The 8,752-nt window shown below is 36.5% G+C and overlaps 1 pseudogene; it reads right to left on the bottom strand.

Annotated features, from left to right (window-relative positions):
• Positions 1-412: 412 nt before the first annotated feature.
• LOC118605789 lies at positions 413-531 on the bottom strand (annotated as a pseudogene).
• Positions 532-8,752: the final 8,221 nt, after the last annotated feature.

Raw genomic sequence — 8,752 nt, 5'->3', positions numbered from 1 at the left:
GACATTTTAATATTTTTAAAATCTATTTAAGATCATTTCTTTTCTTCTTTTAAACAGTAGTGGAACATATCATCCTTTATGTTACTCATGATTTCTTATCTAAACATTCATGTAGTAAATTCTTTCTGAAATCTTGAGCTGGAGAATTGTATCTTCAAATGATGTAATGGATTTTGTCCCTTACAAGCTATACAATCTATCTATTCCTCTATTTGGCTTATTTTCTAAGAAGAGTAACACTAAATTTAATGATCAACTATAATAGCTAATTCAATTCTGGTGCCTGAAATCTACGCCCATGCTCATTTTATAGTGTTTTTTTTTCCTTTTCTTTAGGTGAGGCAACCCTTGGTTGACGTCACAGATTGCAAGGACATTGTCATTTTACAATCCCTACTTTTTAAATTTTTTACACCTAAGGCACCTGGTCTTCCTAGGTGGTCTCCCATCCAAGTACTAACCAGGCCCAACCCTGCTTAGCTTCCAAGATCAGATGAGATTGGGCTTGTTCAAGGTAGCATGGCCGTAGACTTCATTTTATGTTTTACTTTGGAATAATTTTAGACTTACAGAAAAGTTGTGAAATAGTTCCTATATACCCTTCATCTAGTGTCCTCGAATATTAACATCTTCCTTAACCTTAGTACATTTGTCAAAACTAAGAAATGAATGTTCATGCATTATTATTAACTTGTTTGGAAAGCACCAGTTTTTCCACTAATGTCCTTTTTCTATTCCAAGATACGAATTTCATTTAGCCCAGCTTGTTTTAATTGAAATGTGGCATCCCACTTGAAAATCATTACTAAGATATTTAATGACTAAAAACTGGAAAAGCATTTATTTATTTAAAATTTTCAAAATATTTTCTTTCTCAAAACAAAACAAAACAAAAGTAGAGACACTAATTTATCCTTAGGGCAAACTATTCCTTTATTTGGGGAAAAAAAATGTACCCTGAATGAGATGTTTAGTTACAACAAATGTATAGCAAGTACCCACACTTTGTGCATGTTGAAGGCTAGGAACAACCTTAAGTAACTTTAAGTATGATATTATCTATAGGTTTTTAACATAAACTAAGTGTTCTACTATGCAGTTAAGTTGGGTTAAAGTTATGCATATGTTGGACTTGTCCCTCTGGGGGAGATGGTTATGAATAGTTGGAAGTTTACTTAAAATGAGTGAATAGTCTCATTGTCAATCATCCTTGAAAAGGATAACTCCTGGGACAGAAAATGGAGACTTGGGAGGAAAGCCTTAAATCTCAGTTGAGCATGCGGATTCTCCCTTCTCTTCTTGCCTTCGATTTCAAATAGTGAAGACATGCTCAAAGACTTCCCGGCAGTGGAGATGAGCAGGCCCTTGCCACATGGAGACAGCTTTAGCACCTCCAGTCTCCTGAAGCTAGATTTCGGTCTTGTGGGCTCTAAGAGTAGCCTTGTATAGCAGCAATCATTGAGATGTCCTCTAGGTTGTATTTCTATGTTAAGCTTTCAATCAAGTTTTACCCAAAATTGCAGACTAGTCTCAGCTATGCTATGAGGAGTTAAGGAAAGAGCCTGTGTAAGGTTTGAGGTGGAGTGGCAAAGAGGAAACCAGTAACCTCTCTCCAAGTGCACAGGTGGTATCTGGCTGGGGCACAGTGGCTCAGCAACATGGCTAGAGAACAAGTGATTATTTCTATTTCTAAATGCATATGAACACTCATTCTCAGGGTTCTGAGAAATACCTGGGGTATCTGATGGTGGTTAACTTACCACAGAGCTGATGCAGGACAGCATGAGTCCCCTCAAGTAGGTACTCAAGTCCTACACCAAGAGAGGGTCCTTGACTACACACAGGAAAGAATTTAAGCACATGCCAGAGTGGAAGACAAAAGGAAAATGTATTAGAGAAGAAATAATGCTTGATAGAGTGTGGTGGTCTCCTCTTAGAGATAGAGAATGAAAGAGACCCAAAGTGTTCAAGAAATTCAGTTTATGTATGATTCTTAGTTTCTATGAATTAACAGTTTAAAGACTTCGTTTCCATATTTTCCTTTGATGGTATGAGTATGCAGCATGAAAATATAGGTATGCAGTGTTAAAGTCTTGTTAGTAATCTCAGTCTTCTTTCTATAGGTTCCCTAGTGGTGTGGCATAGGGAATGAATGGTTGGGTTTATTTTGTGTAGGTTAATACTTAAAGGCTCTGTTTCCTTTCTTGAGATCAGTAAATAGTTTGTTAGTAATCCCAGCAGGAATCTTCCTTTGTTCTATAGGTTTCTCGTGGTCTGGCATTACATTGCAGGGTCTGAATACACCTTGTCAGTTTGTGTATGTCTCAAGCCTCTTCCCTATATCAGAGCCAGGCAGAGGCTTAAAGTCATCATAAAGTGGGTATTAAATATGACTTAATTTTGTGGTCCCAGACTACTGTCTCTATGTATAGGTTGTGTAAGTGTTTCTGTTCTGGTTTACTTGAACTGCTAAAATTCATTTATCATTCATTCATATTTATGAAGCACCTACTCTATACCAGGCACTGTTCTAAGCACTGGGGTGAAAGAGTGAAAAAAGACAAATCTGACTTCATGAGAATGTCTTTGTCAGCATAGGGAAAAGTAAATTCAAAGTACAACTGCGTGCCTTCTAAATTCTAACTAGGAGTGGAGAGAATCATCAATATTTTAATTTTAAAACTATGATTTAATTTAAATATGGTTTTGCTACACGATAAGGAAATCTGATTTGGTCCTTAAAACTTAGGAGGATTCAGTCAATGCAGTGCATCAGGAAAATTTGAGGAGTACATTTCCACCCTAAAATAAGTTTCTGAAAAGAGAAAAGGCCGTCTTAAGACTTTTGGCTCTTCTGCAGCCTAACCCCAGCAGTAACCATTGAGATTTCTGCTGAACTTATGGTCAAAATCTAAACACTATTTTGACCACTCACATCTGAAAAAAAAAAAAAAAAAGAACAAAAAACAAAACAGAATAATAAAGGCTCTAGAAACAAACAGTCTTTAGCTATTTCTTTTGGAAAAAAAAAAAAAAAAAAGCACCAGAATAGAGCATTTAAATCCTCTAATTGCTGTTGCTGACGTAGTCTGTTATAAAAATACAATAGTGAATAGGCAAGGACCAGAAGATCTCAAATTGTTAAAATATCGGAGAGCTACTACGAATCATCTTTCTGAAAAAATATGGTTGTCAAAGCCTGTGATCCTAATTGCAAAGACATCTGTGACTAAATAATTCTGGTTATGGAAATTGCTGGAAAGTTATAAATAAAATGTTAAATGATACAGTACAACTAATTTCTCAGGTGTTATTTCTATTCTCAAGTAAAGATCCACATGAACTAAGTGACAGCATATAGCTTTCCTTTGGGTGTAAATATCTAGAGATATTATTCACTCACATTTGCTTATGTCCTTTTACTCTATCAGTCTCAATAATATTATTATTTCTTGCTTTGTTATTTTCTCTCCAATTCACATCACTAGCTCATTCTTATAAATAATTCAGCATCTGTCTGGGCATTTGTTTACAGTATTATCTTACATGATGTTATTTAGGAAGATAGAAGGTAATAATGCTTAAATACGGGGACATAATGTTTTTTCAGTCCTTCGTGTTTGCAAAGTGGTTCTGTCACATGCCTCTGAACTTACATTGAACTTTCACTTCCAGAAAGTCTGGCTTCATGGACTCAAGCCTGCTGCAAAATCTGATATAACTGAAACTTGATCAGAAGATCTAGTCCAGTCAAGTACACCTACAAAATGATCTAGCAACCTATAATTCCTGGTGAACTTTCAACCTTTAATATATTCAAATAGGCTTCAAAGGAAGCAAGTCAGATCATCTATACACACCATGGGGCAAGCAGGACCGTATTTCCCCCCAGAAAAATGCTGGCGATCAAATGCTATCCCATTCTCAATTAATCCTAGTTAACACCAAAATTATATATATGTAGTTTAGAAGATTAAGAAGGTTGAGGATTTTATGAACACAAAACTCTTAATTCAATTTGATATTTTTCACACAGTATTTGAGATAACAATGTTAAAATTTCCAGAGCAATGTAGGTAATTAAGAACCAAGTGTTCAAATTTAAGATCTGCAGTTGAAACTTCGTTGGCTTACTTCCCACAATATATTCTACATATCCTTAGTGCTATGGAGAAGTTCACCATAATTGCAACAAACATCCAAGCTTCTGGTTTCTAAACAGAGTTAAGAAAGATAAACTTTGAAAATAGAATAAAGTCCATTTTGGAAGAGTTATACTTACACCTCTCTTAGTCAGTGACTAAGAGTATACTTTTTCTAAATTATGAAAACCTATAAGAATCCAGGTCAAGCGTTGATTTAGGGCCCATTGCACATGCTGCTCCCTCTGCTTAGAATCCTGTTTCCTTCCCGCCCACTCCAGCCAGCTTCCAATTCAACCTAATCTCAATTCATCTTTAGGATCTTAGCTTCCCTGACACTTCAGAAGAGGCTGAGTGCCCCCAATATATGCTCTCATGGTGCTATCTCCACTTTGTAGCACTGTCCCTTTTTTTTTTTTGTAGTTGATTGATGTCCGCTTCCCCTGCAGTAAGGCAGACCCATATCTGTTTTATTCAACACTGGCTAGTGATGTTCAAGGTAGTTGTTCAATAAGGATTTGAATGAATAAATCAATGCATGTGAATGAAAATAACAGTTATCACTTATAGGTTTGTTTGCTACATTTCAGGCTCTGCACTGAATGTTTTACATGTGAAAGTGAATGAATAAATGGCCGTCAAAAATGAGCACTAAAGACATTAAAATTATCTGAATTGAATAGTAGATATCATCTCAAACAAGTTATGCATAAAGCCTTTTGTTTACATAAAATTTAGAGGAACGTTTCAAAGTCCACTATTACATGATTTACCTATCTTCCAAACCAGGGAGAAAATCAGGTTTTATGGATGAACTGCCAAGAGCAAAGCTTGGGAAAGACCGTCCAGGATAAAACAATAAGGTACTAACAGGAGCCAGGGAAAAGAGGAGACGGGAGGAGACAGGAAGCCCAGAGTAAATGCTTTATTCAAATTTTCAGAGATATGTGACCCAAAAAGAGTTAAAAATTAACACTGTATATATGATTTTGTGAACTGCATTTTTCTCGCAATACATCTTGATCATCTTATTATGTCATTAAACATTCCTCTGCAACATCTTTTCAAGTGGCTAGAAGAATTCTATTATATGTATGTGCCATTGTTTATTTAACTATTCCTCTAAGGTTGGGCAATCTAAATGTTAGATTACTTCCCATTTTTGCTATTATCAATTTATATCTAAATGTTTGCATGTGACTTTAATTATTTCCTTTTAATAGACTTAATATGCTCAAGAGATCAACATACGTGGACCAATATTTCTAACTGTATTTGAGAAAAACATGGATTCATGTATATTTTACCCAGGCCTGCTATCATATCCTTCCTTTAATTCAAATAGCACAAAACTACCTATTTCAAAAAATTATCATTTAATAGCATTTTTTATTTAGTTGAGTTTCTTTGCCATTTCTTTATCTTGCCTCAATCAAAGCAGTAAAATGTTTGCAATATTAAAAGAAGTACTACAGGTGTCACCTGGGAATGGTAGGACCTTGATCCTATGGCGAATATCTAAAATACTTGTCATGGTATTTCTTCTAACTTTGGGAGTTTTTAAATATATGCGTTTGAGTGATGATCTTATAAAGCAATCACAGACCTCTCTGCTATAGTTTCAAGAAAAATATCTAGTTTTCCAGATTAGTAAGAATTTTAAAAGGTCATAACTGAATACTTTTGATTTTTTACCTCCCAAACGGCAAACTAGGCCATTTGATGGTTTCTCTGGTCCAAAGAGAAAAGATCTTCTAAAATTAGTATTAAGCCAGTACTACTGTGACATAATAATAGAATCACTGATTCCATAAATAATAGGACAAGAGCTCAATAGGAAAGTCAGCTTGGCTGACATTTCTGAAGTAGTGAAAGCTCCTCCAAAGTTAATGCTAGAAATAAAAGATCAGGAGCCAAGTTGTTTCCATCTAAAGAAAATAGTCTTGTTCAGGATGCATTTCAGCCACTAGTGGCTATTCTTACGGTGCAGCTGCACCTTGGATAATAAAATGCTATAGGGCACTGTAAAAAAAAAAAAAAAAAGTACAGCTAATGAATCTATTGAACTGCTTTGTTTAGGATTCCTATTTGTGATGCCAGGGCTTCTGTCATGTCAGTCATTACCTTGAGAAGCTTTTTTAAAAAAGTGATTTCAATCTCTGAAAACACTAATAGATTGCCAATCTGCAAAATCCTCCCTGCTGGCTTTAATTTCAAACCTGCATGTTGTCAGATGGATAAATTTAGTAGAATAGAGAGAGCTCTTAAAATGTATTTGGATCCCTTATAATAGAGATCTGATAATTAAAGGATCTTGGAAGAAAAAGCAAAACAGACAAGAACTTGTCTCAAAAGTTTCATCCTTTTTGTTAATCAAGGTCTCCATAATCAATTTTTTAAGAAGTTTTATCTCATTTTCATATTACTAGTGAAATTTGGTTTCCAGAGAAGATACCAGAAGAAGTAGTAAAATTATTTTAACAGTATTTTCATGGCTCTTTTTTTCCAGGTCTTGAACTGTTGTTATTATTCCAAAATGACAGTTTTTCTCCCTTTAGTCCACTGGATATCATGTTTCAAACAATACCTAGCACAGGCCAAAAGCTTCATGAAATGGACACTGCATTACTTGATTAAATGAAGCATTGAGGCCCCCACTGCCCTTTTCCTAGAGAACCCATGAATCCTCCAATTCTTTTCATCAGTTTTGCTCCTGGCACCCAGGATTGCTCATTCTTCTTAGCACACAGTACTTATACATCTTTGACTGGTACAGATTCTTTGAAGACCTTCCCCTTGTATATCTAACATAAGCAAGAATTTGAAACATTTTCTACATTAATTAATGCTATTCAAATAATAGAAATTAAATCATCCTAGGCCTCCAGACAAATGGAGACTCCTCTCTCCCCCCAAAAGAATAGAAGCAAACGTAAACACACGTAAAAATACCCATCAACTCCAGGACTGGGACTACAGAATCTCAGAAAGCCGCCTTCCTGCTAAAAGATTCTGATGGAAATATAAGAAAACAGGTTCAATAGAATAGGGTAAAGTTTCAATCTTTGGAGAGCTGGCTCCAGACAGACTAACTTCGTTCTTGGATTTGTTCAGAGCATGCCGTTATCTCATGGGCTAGCACAGAGACCAAGGAAGATCTGACCTGGGAATCTCAGGAACGCTATATCTCAGGCACATGGATACATTTGGCAGAGAGCCCCAAACACATGAAAGTTCTATTGTCAATATCATGATCTCACTGTGGGAAGACCCAATGTTAGGTCAGATGCATGTCTGAAATCAAAAATAAAAAGTATACTCCTCTGAGCTAATAATTTAGACCTGTATGGACCATGCCACGCTCCAACCCAGAGCAGCATGACCAGTTTAGCAGAACTGGAAGAGCTCATTTTCCAAACCAGTTGAATTCTAACAGAATTCCCCCACAGGATAAGAAGGAACTATGCTATGCTTTTCTGCAACAAAATAGAATAGGCGATGACGATAAAGCACTCAGGACTGAGTCTTGGCACACAGAGATTAAAGAAATCTTTAGGTAGTGATAAAGGCATTCTTAGAGGTAAGGTGGAGTCTCCCAGAGGTGCGAAATAAAGGAAATATTTAGAATAGTATATCTACAGGTCAGAAACACCATGCCTCTACCTGCTTTGCACACCGCAGGTCACTCAATAAATGTTTATTGACTTGAATTAATGTGGTTTGTGGTTCTAAAATGTAGTCCAAGACCTAATTAGCCTGTCCATGCAAGCCCTCAGGAAAGAAGATCATTCTTAATATACCTCCATTTTATATTGAGAGAATCAGAGCCATGAAATGGTTTAGTAACATCCACAGGTCACCCTGTGAGTTAGAGGCATAGCCATGGTGAGAGCCCAGATGCACAAACACCCACTAGCCACCAGTGAACCGGCCAGCCACTTACAAGGCCAGTTGTTGAAGAGGCAAGTACTCCAGGACCAGAGAAATTTGAGGTCTAGACTCAGAAAATTTTCAGTTCTCTCAAAATTAACTCATCAAACTCTCCCAAGTGCTGGCTCAGAAACTTGGAGCTTCCAAGTTCAGGTGAGAAGTTATGGAGGAAGAATTCTAAGATGGCACAAAAAAAAGGCTAAATGAGAAGTGCCAAGGCCTCACAGAAAGGGCATGAGCTCTGGAGGCAGACAGTGCTGGCTTAGAATCCAACTCTATCACTCACCAGCTGTGATCTGAAGCAATTTACTAACTTCTTCAAGATTCAGTTTCCTCATCTATAAAAAGAAAATTGTAATGACCATCTCGTAGAATTGATGTGGAAGTTGAAGGTGTTATATAAGCCCCTAATATGAAGGCTAATCCATAATAGACATTCAGAGACAAACCAGCAAACAAAATGCTAGTTACAGCAATGATTCCACTGTGAACAGCAGAGCATTATACATTTAGAGGACGTATGAAGGTTTCCACCGACTTGATGAAAGGAAATTTAAGGTAATTAATAAACACATGGACAGGGCATTCAATCTGCAGATCACAAGGATAATTTTTTCAGTATGAGAAAAATGTTATCCAGCAGCTCACGAGCAGATGTCACCCTGGAGTGGTGCCCTTGA

Source organism: Rousettus aegyptiacus, unplaced genomic scaffold (assembly GCF_014176215.1).
Source record: "Rousettus aegyptiacus isolate mRouAeg1 unplaced genomic scaffold, mRouAeg1.p scaffold_m13_p_7, whole genome shotgun sequence".
Lineage (NCBI taxonomy): Eukaryota > Metazoa > Chordata > Mammalia > Chiroptera > Pteropodidae > Rousettus > Rousettus aegyptiacus.
The sequence above is the reverse complement of the archived record's forward strand: the minus strand, read 5'-3'. Positions and strand labels throughout refer to the sequence as shown.